The sequence below is a fragment of the Zalophus californianus genome, chromosome 3 (genome assembly GCF_009762305.2).
Source record: "Zalophus californianus isolate mZalCal1 chromosome 3, mZalCal1.pri.v2, whole genome shotgun sequence".
Classification (NCBI taxonomy): domain Eukaryota; kingdom Metazoa; phylum Chordata; class Mammalia; order Carnivora; family Otariidae; genus Zalophus; species Zalophus californianus.
In genome coordinates this window covers 40,027,263-40,040,826 of record NC_045597.1, presented here as the reverse complement: position 1 = coordinate 40,040,826, position 13,564 = coordinate 40,027,263, and the positions used below count along the sequence as shown (strand labels likewise).

Sequence of the window (13,564 nt, the reverse complement as noted above, 5' to 3'; positions counted from 1 at the left end):
AGTGCCTGGGTGGCTCAGTTGGTTAAGCGACTGCCTTCAGCTCAGGTCATGATCCTGGAGTCCTGGGATCGAGTTGCACGTCAGGCTCCCTGCTCAGCAGGGAGTCTGCTTCTCTCTTTGACCCTCTTCCCTCTCATGTTCTCTATCTCTCATTCTCTGTCTCTCAAATAAATAAATAAAAAATCTTTAAAAAAAAAAAAAGAAACTCACTGGCAATCTAGGAAGTATCGGAATACAGTAAATTTGATAATTGCTGGATACATATGACACTTGGCTGTTAGTGTTTATGTGCACTGTACTTCCCAGAAGCAAAGTCCAAATCCTACCAGATGTTATAGCAACTCTGTCTTAGCCCATTACTCTAATTAATCTAGGCTTATTATCAGGGCTTCCAACTTGCAAATAGAAAGTCAAAGAAGATATAGAATTAGTGAACTTTCTGAGATTAATTAGGAGGAAAAAAAGCCTATAAACATTTCTGATACAGTAAATTCTTTGATCCATAACAATACCATATACATTCCCAACACACATTTGAAATAAAAGCTTGAAGGCATAAAAAAGTATGTTCATAATAGAAATTATTGCTGAAGCTACCCAGATGCTTTTTCATTCGTAATAAATTGCTAAGTTATACTACACACATATGGCTTTTAGTTATCCAAATATTATTAAAACATAAAAATTACAACTCCTTTCCATATTGAGAATAAAAATACTAACAAGTTTCTTGCCATAAGGAAGAAACAAGTTCTTAATATCCCAAATATAAATATTTTACATGTGTAGCTTAATCACCTTAAAGACAGGAAGAATATGGTTGAACAGTTGCATTAGGTACTACTTCAGAGTAAACACTTGCTTCATAACATGAAAGCAAATTCATACATTTAAAGGAAACATAAGAAGACCACAAAATTAAGTTGACATTGTGCATTGTTGAGGTTATGATAATTATGCTTTTGGCCTTAATTTGCAAATTTCTAAACACATAAACTAAAAACTTCTGAAATTCAATTAGACTTATATTTAAAGTTAAAAACAAGGTGAGTCCCCTGGGTGGCTCAGTTGGTTAAGAAGTTGACTCATGATTTCAGCTCAGGTCATGATCTCAGGGTCATGAGATCGAGCCCCAGGTAGGGCTCCGTGCTCAACATAGAGTCTGCTTAAGAGTCTCTCTCTCCCTCTCCATCTGCCCCTGACCCCTGCTCATTTTCTCTTTCTCTCTCTCTATCTCTCAAATAAATAAATCTTTAAAGATAAAAACAAGGGTATTGTATATTTTTGGACTGTTTCTGACCCCTGAAGTGGAAAATAGTTTTCTACACCTAAATTAAATAAATCAAAGAAATCCTCTCTAATGTAGGTTGGTTACCACAGGAGTTATGATTCCTAAGTAGGCATGCCCACTAGAAGTAACTTTCAGGGAGTTAAATTGAGGATACGCTCCAACATGGCAGATGTTTGACAAGGATGTCTTGCCACACCCAGTCAGTTCTATGAAACACTAGAAGTCTGGTTGGCTTTCAAGGGCATTTTATCCCACCAGGCAGTTAAATTCAAAGTTTGCATCTGATACCTGTTCTACAAGCTCATTTCAGGCCAATCACTTGACTTCATACTAATTTACTATTTTAGAAATGAGGATAACTTTACTGGCATTTGTGAAATTGTGTACTGCAGACCTCTTGAATAAGAATTGTCTGGGGTGTTGTTAAAAATGCGTATTCCTGAATGGCGCCATATCTCTATCCCATCAGAATATAAATTGTAGAGGCCAAGGAGATTGCATTTTTAATAAACTTTGTATTCAATACATATGCAACAAACCTTAAGAGCAATTACACTAGGCTAATAGTATAAGATATAAGAACAGGAGGGACAGGAGCTGATGAAAATTCCAGCTCCTTCTGCCTTCCAGGTATGAAGTAACTGCCCTCTTCCTGGACCTTCACATTGGCATGGGCAGAAGGCAAGGGGATCTGAGAGACTCCAGTACTCTGGGTGGGACTTCTGTCTTATTTTAATTCATTGTAGTTATCAGTATCTGACAAACAATATATATTTTACTTCTTATCGCTCTCACTAACATTTATGTGTAGAGGTGGAGGGAACAGTTTGTCAATAAGTATTTTATGAATGAGCAAATGAATTAAATGTCTGCATGTAACATTACCCTTTATATATCCAGGAAGTTACCAAGAATTTATGATAAATTCTATAGCTCCCTGACTGAAGGTGACTTTAGTTCTTCAGAAACGGAAGGGATGGATTCCAGCTTTATAGAAGCAGAAGAATTTTTTTTTCAGTCTTTGATGTTGGAATGCCCTCCCCCACTACCTCTTACCCCCAGTTTAATAAATGATAATCTTATAAATAATCTCTCAGCCTTCAATCATCCTCTCTTCTGTGAAAAGTTCCTGGTGCTTTTAGACATCATTCATAAAATTTCAGCAGTCATTCTTAATAAAAATCCCATAACCAAAATAAAAATGTAATAATGATTTGAATATGATAATCTAACAATAATATTCACATTGTTAATGTTTGATCATTAGTTTTAAAATCAAGAACTATCACTGACACCCATTGGTTTTTTTTCTTCCAATGTTCAGTTTCTTTACTAACCCCCATCTCGCTAAAGCTTAGGTGCAGGCAGCTGGGCAAATGGCAAGAGATATTCACTTGAAGATACTGCTCTGATTGGAGACTTTACTCACAAGCTTCCTTCCCAAGGAAAGTGCTCTCAAACCACTCTCTGGGTTTCGTTGTTTCCAGGATCCAGTTTACAGCCAGCCTCAGAAGACTTAGAGTCCCAAAATGGAGTGGCTACTCTTAGTTCCAAAGAGGAAACACTTACAAAGGCATTCTTCCTTAACTTGTCCAGTCACTGGAACATTCCATTGATGAGGTTGCAACTCGTGAAGTCCTGGGTGAGCTCTTCAGAGAAGCAGTACTTGGAGTATCATAGGGAGCAGCCATCCTTATCAAAATACAGCAGCACCACAGAAAGGGTGTCCTTAACGTCATTCAACACAAAGGTCATCTTGGGCAGGTGAGCAAAGGAGTCCTTGGACTTCAGCTTAGCAGCCAGTACCTCTGTCATCTTCATCCATCTCCTCAGGAGTGGAGGGAGTGCTCTTTTCTCCTCTTTCCACTCAGGCTGGGGATTCTGCTTTTCCTCTAGCGAACTCTTCTCTTTCTGTGAGGTATCCTTTTTAAGCTGTGTGTCAGCAAACATTTTAACATCAAACTGGGCTATCTTCTCACAGATGTTTCACCTTTCCCTCAAACAGCCTGAAAGTGGGACTGGTCAATGCATATAGGAACCAGTGGTTGATAGTGGGGCTGAGAGAGTCTGGCTGGGAGAAAGGCCCAGGACTTGTTGATGGAGCCACAGCAGGGTTCAGACAACTGTGATGTTAGCCAGTGTCATGTGTTCTTCATCAAAAAAGTCCTCGTTTACAAGTGAGTATCCAGCAGCCCCAAGAGTTACCCTACCTCCTCATTCCCATGCTCTGTAGTCTGCTTGTTGTGGTGCATGATGTCCAAGGTGGGCAGGTACTGGCTGATGGCACTATGTTGCTGTCAACAAAGTTCACCCAATGAGCCACCTGCTGTTTCTAGAGTACATCCTTGTGGCTCCTGGTTGCTCACATGGTAGGCAGTGACGTTACTCTCAAATACACAGGATCCAAGGTCACCCTGAAGTGCTGGAAACCTGCTGGAAATTTATGGAGAAATTTAGGGGTGTCGTTGGTTTGGACAAAGTGGAAGTGGGGTGTTACGGACAACATGCCAACCTGAACCCCACTGTCCTGAGCTGCAATGAGGGCCTTAAAGTCCTTCCAGTTTTCGGGAGATGCGTACAAGATTCCGACCACCATGGTGATTTCACAGAGAAAGGGACCACTGATTCTTCGTTAGAGCTTTTGCATTTATCCTTACATCTTCATTCCAACCATCACCGCCATCCCATTCTCTTGTTCTTTTCAGAGCACCATTGCAAATGATACCTAATTGATCACCTGTCTAGCCCATCTTCAATCCCGTCTCATGTATTCCCAGAATGCTCTTTTGAAAATGCATATCGAATTATAACACATATCCACTTAAAATATTTCTATGTTCCTATATCACTCATTGGATTAAATCCACAATCATTTCATTGATGTAGAAGAACTCCATTACCTGGCCCTTAACTATTACTGCAAATGATTGCTGACAAATTTCCAACCTTTACCTCCTCCACCAGACAAAACTATTTATGGTTTCCCAAATATATAAGAGTTTTCTATCTCTGTGCCGTGGCATATACTCTCTCATTTTGAAAAGCTCTTCTGCCTACTTAAGGACCTGGAAAATGGCTACTCAACCCTAACTCAAGTATATTGTCTGTATGAAAATGTCTCTGACTTCCCAGTGTTTGTCATTTATTACCTCCTTGTGTTTCCCTTCTATGTTTCACAAGATCTTATCATTGGCACTCTTTATATTGTTCTGAAATTATTTCTGTATGCGAAACAAGTCAATCATTTCGAGCTTTTTTACTAGTAACTTCTAAAGAAAAGTCAAAACAGCCATATTTTTAATCACTCGACCCCCCCCACCCCACTCTCAAAGCCACAGAAAACAAAACAATGGGTGAGTTCCAAATCCATGGTTTCCTGGTCAATCAACTGAACAGAAAACACAGATCAACTAGGTGATCATATTTTATCTTTAAGGAATTCGAACTGGAAAACGTAGGGGCAATAAAGTAGCTTTTAGCAGAAGATAAATCTAGAAAGACCCGCTCAAGGAAACCCTAAAATACTTTGTCAGGTAAGGAAGAGCAAGATTCATGCTGGAGTTATGAGGAAAGAATAGTTAGGAGTAAACAGGAGCTATATAACAAGTCAAATATCTGCACGCAATGGAGAACAAGACAAAGTAAACTTGTAACCAAAGGGAGGAATGATAAAATTTGGAGGGTCATGAGTCATTTTATAGCAGAACACATAATCATTAATAATTCTGTCTAACTTCTACAGCTGATGTTCTTAGTGTACTGCCTGAGATTCCCCCCCAACCCCCAAAAAAGTAGGTTTCTAAATTTTTTCATTGGTCTGCAATATTATCATTTCTATCTGTTTATGGCCTAATTATGCATTTTTTTCTTGGATGAACAGTTATTCTTAAAACAGTTTCTTCATTACTGGATGTAATGAGTGACTCTTCTTTTTAACCAGATGTCCTAACTAGAACACCTTTTCCCACCACAGTAGGAATTTCACACAGACTGGGATACTCTCATCTCTCTCATTATATCTCTGATACATAGTAAGCACTTTCCTTTTCCCCAGTGCTAGATATTATTAACATGCCCCAGTCTGTCCCCAAAATCCTTTTGCTTACCCTACAAGTTGCCGATTTATTGCAAGAAAGAGAGTTACAGTTTATAAAATCTTATAGTAACTACCATGAAAGGATAGAGAGAGGACAGCTGGTCAAGCTAAATTATCTGAAAAAAAAAATGAGATGATCAAACTTCTTAACTCACATATGAACAAGTTTTTCAAGGTGCATCATATCCTACAGTGACCGCAGTAGGGAACAGTGAAGATAGTAAATGTAGCTGGTCACTGAGTCCAGAGAACAATGGAAATCTACAACATTTGATACAGCTACTGAGAGGTCTATTTGCAAAACATTTTCATTTTTCCAAAACTCCCCCATTTGAGGCTCTCAGCTGGCCTTTAGATTCTGCATAATGATTTATTCAGGTGACATCATTTCTTAGATCCAAAATTTCAATTAATTCCACACACCCTCACATTCCTCAGTTTATTCCCAGGTCTGGAAATCTCTCATTTTAGACTTTCCAAGAGTATACAAAAGTCATAATATTAAATAATATGACAGAAATGGCATAGCTATAACAAACATACTTTTTGAATTGTTATCTATATTTGCATATATCAATACAAGAAGCTCAATAATTCCACAGATTACTAACCACTAATTTACAATATATTCACCTATAAGTGGTAATTCCTTCAGGTCAGCAACCTAAATTATCTGTAACAACTTTCTGTATCACCACATTACCTCACAGGAGTATTATGAAATATGACTAATTAATGATTATAGCATCTTGAAAATTCAGTGTGTCATATTAATGCTAAATAATATGATAGCAATGACATCAGATGTTTAGTACATCAATGGATATTTACAAATGATAAACAAATTAAATAAACTTATCATTGTCTGAACTATTATTCATCCAAAAGTGGAATAGTTCATATTTATATTTGCCTAATATAAAAACAGATAGTATTAACTTAATTATTACTGCAGTTCTATCCTAGGAAATACCCTAGGAAATATTTCACAAGTTGGACTTTGAGAAAACTCAACACCAAAATGTGATTTTTGCGTCCAAAGCTTAAAATCTTTCCAAGAGAGGAAAGTTACACACTTGACTTCACAATCCACTCATGTAACCATGCATTTGCTTAATTCAAAGAGTATGTATATTATCGGTAATATCAGAATCATTGCTATGTTCTCAGTATTCTGACACCCTGTTAAAAATTTCTAAAGTAATGACATATGCAGTATATGACAAGATCTGATTTTGAAAACGTGATCTATTGATCAATAAATTAGAGTTAACTACATAAGTCATATTCATATTCTCTGGATAATAAGGAGAACATATAAGGTAATTCTTTCATAGCTAAAAAGATTTTAGTAGAAGCAGAAAAATGTTCCCTGATATATCAGGACATAGAAAGTTCGCTATACTTGACCACTACCTTTTCTTCTTCCTAGCATTCTCCATGTTTTTGTTAGGATATGGGTAAGTCTAGAATTGAGCCCTTGTGTTTCATGAACAAACCCACCAGCAGATGGAATTGGGGAGGCAGATGTTGACAGTAAGAGCAGTTTGGTAAAAGGTCTGTTAAACCAGCCAACAGATTCCATTCCCCTAGACAAAATTACCAGCTCAATTGTCAAAGAATTATAGGACTATTCTTTGAATAGCTAGGTAAGAAGTGTTTTTTCCCCTACCTATGGGAAAATGAAGAAGCTGTTATTTCTAATTACTTTTAACCATGAGGAAATCAGCCTAAGGACAAAGGAAAAGAACAAAAATAAAGAAATATTGAAGAAACAGATGAATCCCTGATCAGATTAGGTTTCAAGCCTTTCTTCCTTCTACACTATTCACATACATAAGCCAGTATACCTGTTGTACAATGGTATGGATTGTAAAATGTTATGAATAATACAATTCCATCTCTTCTACAATGGTATGAATTCTTTACACCAAAGTCCCTAGCATATAATGTGTGTGTGTGTGTGTGTGTGTGTGTGTGTACACACATATATGTATATATTTCAAGTACCATGTATGTTTGGTTGTATAAAAATTCATCACATATTTTTATTTAAAAAATGTTTTTGATTCCTGGTTGATTCTAAATAACCCACAAATTTGTTTGATTGCTGTTATTAACTATATAGAGATCCTAAGATAGTGTCCTTTATAGCTCTTTTATTATAGATTTCTCCAGTCCAGAGAGCCTTTCTTGCTCCTGATCTCTTTCATGAATGTTCTTCCTTTTCCTTTTCATGGTGTTCTCTCTTTTCAGTTTATCCTACTGCTTCTGCAATATCATTCACTTAACAAAGTTTCATGGGATGGTTTAAAAATGTACAGACTAGTAAAACCTTTCTATATCTCTCTGGGTCTCTGGAGTTCAACCTTACTATTGAAATGCACACAACTTATAGTTTTTAGAGAGGCACCTGGGTGGCTCAGTCGGTTAAGCGTCTGCCTTTGGCTCAGGTCATGATTCCGGGGTCCTGGGATCGAGCCCTGCATGGAGCCCTACATCGGGCTCCCTGCTCAGTGGGGAACCTGCTTCTTCCTCTCCCTCTGCCCCTCCCCTTGCTTGTGCTCTCTCTCTCTTCTCTCTCTGTCAAATAAATAAATTTAATCCTTAAAAAATAATAGTTCTTAAATAGATAAGATACATAGATACATAGATAAAATATATAGATAAATTAGACTGATGATTGAACATACATATTATATGTTTACGGAGATAGGACTACATTACCTCATTTTACTGTATCCCAAATAAGGATTTTAACCTGATACCTATCAGTGTGAACAGTCTATGTAGAACTCCCCACTCCTTAAGTATGGGATGCATAGTGGTTTCTTTCTAAAGAATACACTTTGGAAAGAGAAAAAAAAAAGAATAACTTCACAGTTGAGAAATCTGTGAAATACCACCTCAGCCAGGTGATCATGATTAACATCAGTAAGTCATGTCAATTCATGTGCCTTTGGTATGGTGTGATCAGAACAGAAGTTATATCTGCAGTATTCTAACCAAAAACCCACAACCCCAGTCCAATTATAAGAAATAAATCAGTCAAATGCCATTTGAGGGATATTCCACAAATACGTGAGCAGTTCTCCTTAAAACTGTCAAGGTATCAAAAACAAAGGAAGGGAACAAGGGAAGTCTAAAAGATTCTATGGCCAAAAGGAGCCTAAGGAGACATGAGGACTAATTGCAATGTGGTATCCTATATCGGATTTTGGAGTAGAAAAAAGACATTAGGAAAAAATAAAGAAATATGAAAAAAGTATGAGCTGTAGTTAATAATAATGTATCAATACCAGTTCATTAATTATGACAATATACTGATGTAAGATATAAGTAAAATGGGAAGTGATGTGGGTGCATATGGGAACTCTGTCCTATATTCACACTTTAGAATAATCAAAAAGTATTCTAAAATAAAAAAGATTATTTAAAAAAATAAACTGTATTTGGGGGTCTTTAAACTGGCTTAGGTGACATTTTCTACCTTTGAGCCACTAATCTAGGGCCTAAACCAGAAGCAGGCTAAGTGAGCACCTTAGGCCATTTTCTGCAGGTCCATACCATTGAGCTCTTACATCGCTGAGCTCTGACATTTAGGTAGAGAAAAAAGTCACACACACACACACACACACACACACACACACACACACACACACACACACACACGGAAAGAGAAATAAGAGAAAAGCAGCCCTTCTTCCAAGCTGTGGATCCAACTATCAGCCTGGTGGGCTTATCGAGAACAGCAGAGCTGTGCCAGCGTAAGGGGCCCAGGTGTGAAAAAAATATGAGAATAGACATCAACACTCGATACAGACTTGCTTGTCTGTATCTATTTACAGCCCCTCCATTCCTTTCCCTATGGTCTCCCCCATCCACCAATGAATCATCAGTGTCCTTCATCCACATCATAATTTCTCTCCCTGTGGGTAGATGAGGGAAATACTAAAATATTAACACAGTATTTATTGTGTACCACTAAAACAACAAATAAATCTTAAATAGCATAGGTATTAAAAATAATAAATTTTAATGAGCCAATAGACTATGGTCATTATTTAGGACATATTAGTTACATATAGCATAATCTTTAGCAATAGCTCTTATTTTTACCTTTAAGGAAAATTACAGTGCAAGCCACATGAGATATATTTACTCTTGTTTACAACTCCATTACCCACATATGTTGACATTTTATGCAAGAATGACTGCATTATACTTGTTTGTAATTAGTAGATATATTTTGTGACAATACAACATATGTTTTGTTACATTGCTTACTACAAACTAATGTCTCCCGTTATTTATTTTTCTCTCATGTTAATCCACATTCATCTTCATTTTGTACTTTTGCCTAGTCTCACTATTGTTTTTACATTGCCAAGTCTTTAAATATGAACTTATGGATGTGTAGTTAACAGCTCCTAAATTAACAAATTTACCACAAACTTAGAAGCTTAAAACAACACACATTGATTCTGTCATAGTTTGTGTGGGTCAGAAATCCAGGCCTGGCTTAGCTGAACCTTTTGATTAGGGCCTCACAAGGCTGTAATACAGGTGTTTAACAGGCTATATTCTCATTGGTGGACTGATTGGAGAAGACATTACTTCCAGACTGTTCCATCTTTCCTTCAGATTGTTGGTAGAATTTATTTTCTTGAGGCTGTATAGTTGAGGGCTTGGCTTCTTGATGGCTATTGGCTGGAGAGTGTCCTCAACTCTGAAAAGCTGCTTAGAGTTCCCAGAGACTGCCCACAGATTTTATCCAGGTGATCTTTCCTAATATAGCCATTTTCTTCATCAAGCCAGCAAAGAGAGTTTCTAGACCAAGTCACCTAACAAGATGGATTCTTCCATAGATGATATAACATGCCATCACATTTTCCACATGCTAGTGGTTGGAAGCAAATCACAGTTACCTCCCACACTCAAAGAAGATTACACACAGGACCGGTGGCTTTGAAGTCTATCCATTACAAACAACATAGTTCAAATTATGACTTTGTAGCACCTTTCAAAATACGCCAGAATAGATGTATTTTTATATGAATTGTCAATATATTAGCAGCCCACCATATGAATATAATAAAGTCAAAGTTCAGAACATGGTTTACATAATGGTGCTTTTTTATGTGAAAACAGATGACTTTATTTATTTATTCATTTAATTATTTTTACATGCCTATTAATTCACAAAGTACCTTTATTTAGAAGGCCATCCATAAAAATATAATACCAGCAGTTTTTTTATGAGAAAGGCAACAGAGTAAATTTTTGTTTTATTTTATTTATATATTGGAGCCTTATTAATGATTACCTATCCAATAATATAGTTAATTTTTTTAAATTCCATATGTAGTATTACAAATAGCCACAAAATCTAAGCAATATCACAAAGTATTAAAACTAAGAGCCATCCTTATTCTTTTTGAAATTATTAGTGATGATGTATCAAATAGAAATTTCTAGCTGAAGCAGGTATTAAAAAGATAACATGTATTAAACACTCTGGCAGTTAAAAATGTTTGAAACTTTCACATTCTTTTGTGTTGGTCCCCCAGAGAGCTGAAGCAAAAGGAAGTGCAAAACAATACATAGAATCTGAAGGATGTTAGCAATTAGGGAAATTTACTGGAAGACCTCAGTGACAAACATAGTGATTTCCACAGTATCAACACAAGATTTTGACATCTTTTTAGATATGTTAACATCTCCTTTTTTTTTTAAAGACAGACACATTAGTATTTAATGATTTTGGCTCCTAGACACCAAAGTAGAATTTGAGGTCTTTGCTGATCGCAGAGGACAATCTTGTTCACTGTGATTTTTCACTGTTGAAACTAACAACGTAGAACCACAAAAGAAAGAAATAGAACAGTGTTTATGAGCTTACAATTTTTGAGGCGAGTGACTCTTAAGAGTGTTCAGAATGAAGTGACTGAGCAATATTACAACCATATTTTGAAAACCTTTTAAATGAGCTGTTTGCAATGCTCTCATAAATGCCCTCTTCCCAGTTCAACCATTTCTGTTTTGTTTCTGCCCATGCATCTGAATGTTACCCTAGAGGCTAAGGGATATCAGTCATAAGCACTAGAGTCAGACTGCGGCCAGAGTAGATACAGATGTACAAATCCATCTTTCTCCATTTGAACAGTCTGCCAAATTCTGCATGCAGCTGCTGGCTCTGAATGGTTTTTAACTCTTCCATAAAATATATTCTAAGAATATTAAGTATATATTATTTTTCTCTCCATCTACTATCCTCTATTTCTCTATTCCATCATTTGGATGCACAATTTAGATATAATGAATCTGATGATTACCTCAAATCCCTATAAAGTGAGTGTCTTCATCAATATCAGAGTCCCAGGACATTCTTGTCTATTCTTTGATTATACAAATAACACGTAATGAAGCAAAGCAAGAAAGCAGATATCACTTTAATTTTAGAATAAAGCTATTAGCCAACTTTTTCCACAGTCAGTGTTCAATCAATAGCTTTAAAATAAAAAGGGGGTAATGAGGAGAATAAAGACACAAGGTAGAAGAGATCTAGGGTAGAAATAAAATCCTCTCAATGTTTCAGCTTGAAAAAAAAATATAAGAAAAATATGGAATGATATGGGTGAAAATTTCCCTACTTTTCCTCACTGTTTGGAAGGTTTAGTTGCTTTCCACTGAATGTCTCTTCACCCTTATGTTCACTCTTAACCATTTCAGAGGATTGAATCTAGCTGTGGTAAATGAGCATATCCAGCAGACTCAAGTTTTTAACAGAAAACTAAAATTGGGCAATTTTCCCACTCACATCCACCCACCAGTGTTAAGTGAATATATCAGCAAAGTAAATCATGCATAAACTCCCCCCTTCCTGTAAATGAACATCTTCTAGAAATATGTTGCCAAAAGCAGTTCAGTTCTATTCTTTAAAAGAGAAGCCTGTCCTGCTCATGAATGCAGACATCTATTCCTGCTCATATCAGAATGCAGACCATTACCACTGAATAAGCTTAGAGCCAGAGCCACGCTCAGAAAATGAAAACAGTGATAGTTTTTCTACTAAGAAACTGATTACACAATACCGACTCATTCACATTATATGGTTCTGGCGTGTGCCATCTGTAGCACACAAGCAAATTCCCCTAATTACTGATATCTCTCTGTGAAGGCCCGTGTTCTCTGTGTGTGTTTTGCACTTTCCTTTTCATCAGCTCCCTTGTGGACTAAAAGCAACAATTCTGCCAGGTGAGCTTAACAGATGCCATTTTCTGACCCAGCCAGTAAAAGGTCTGTTGCTTTGTTTTGTTGTTGTTGTTGGAAATATTTCTTGTTGGATTGTACAAGGGTTGTGCTTTTCAACTTTTTTTTAAGATTTTATTTATTTATTTATTTGAGAGAGCAAGAATGAGAGAGAGAGAGAGAGAGAGAGAGAAAACACACGAGAGGGGGGAGGGTCAGAGGGAGAAGCAGACTCCCTGCTGAGCAGGGAGCCCGACGTGGGACTCGATCCAGGGACTCCAGGATCATGACGTGAGCCAAAGGCAGTCGCTTAACCAACTGAGCCACCCAGGCACCCGGGTTGTGCTTTTCAAACTGCTCCACCAGCTTGTAGCCCAAGTTTCAGCTTATAATTCTTATCAAAATTAAAAAAAAATTATTCCCAGTACACTTATGGCATACCAATCAAAGCGAATAATGCATGCCAAAACTCTAATCCGTAAAGTCGGTGATGAGTGAGGAACATGATAGTGTCAGGTACAGAAAAATCAGAGCAAGCAACACTCAGTCCAAGTAAGATCTATATACAAATCCAAGGTCAAGGCCAGATGCCATGCTGAAGAAAGCAAAGTATGTGAACTTAGAAGATATTAAAACATTTTTCTACAGTAAGGTCCTTTCTGGAAAGTTTCTGTGAAAGTTCTGGACTCTGCCCCAGTGTTTATGTCTCTTTTTCAAAGGTTGTAACATCTGGGACCCCTGTTTCTGTCATATAGACTCTTTTCCACCATCTACTTTCCCAAACTGCCCTAACTCTGACATCTAGCCATCTCTTTACTGGCACTTGAGTATTCATTGACTTCCTTCATTTCCACATTACCATTGTGCTCATGATCTTTATCTTATGGAGTTAAACTTTACTCAGTCATTCCACAAATATTTATAAA

General features: G+C 37.0%; 1 pseudogene; it reads right to left on the bottom strand.

The window, feature by feature from the left end:
* Nucleotides 1-2,716: 2,716 nt before the first annotated feature.
* On the bottom strand, nucleotides 2,717-3,887 carry LOC113920470 (annotated as a pseudogene).
* Nucleotides 3,888-13,564: the final 9,677 nt, after the last annotated feature.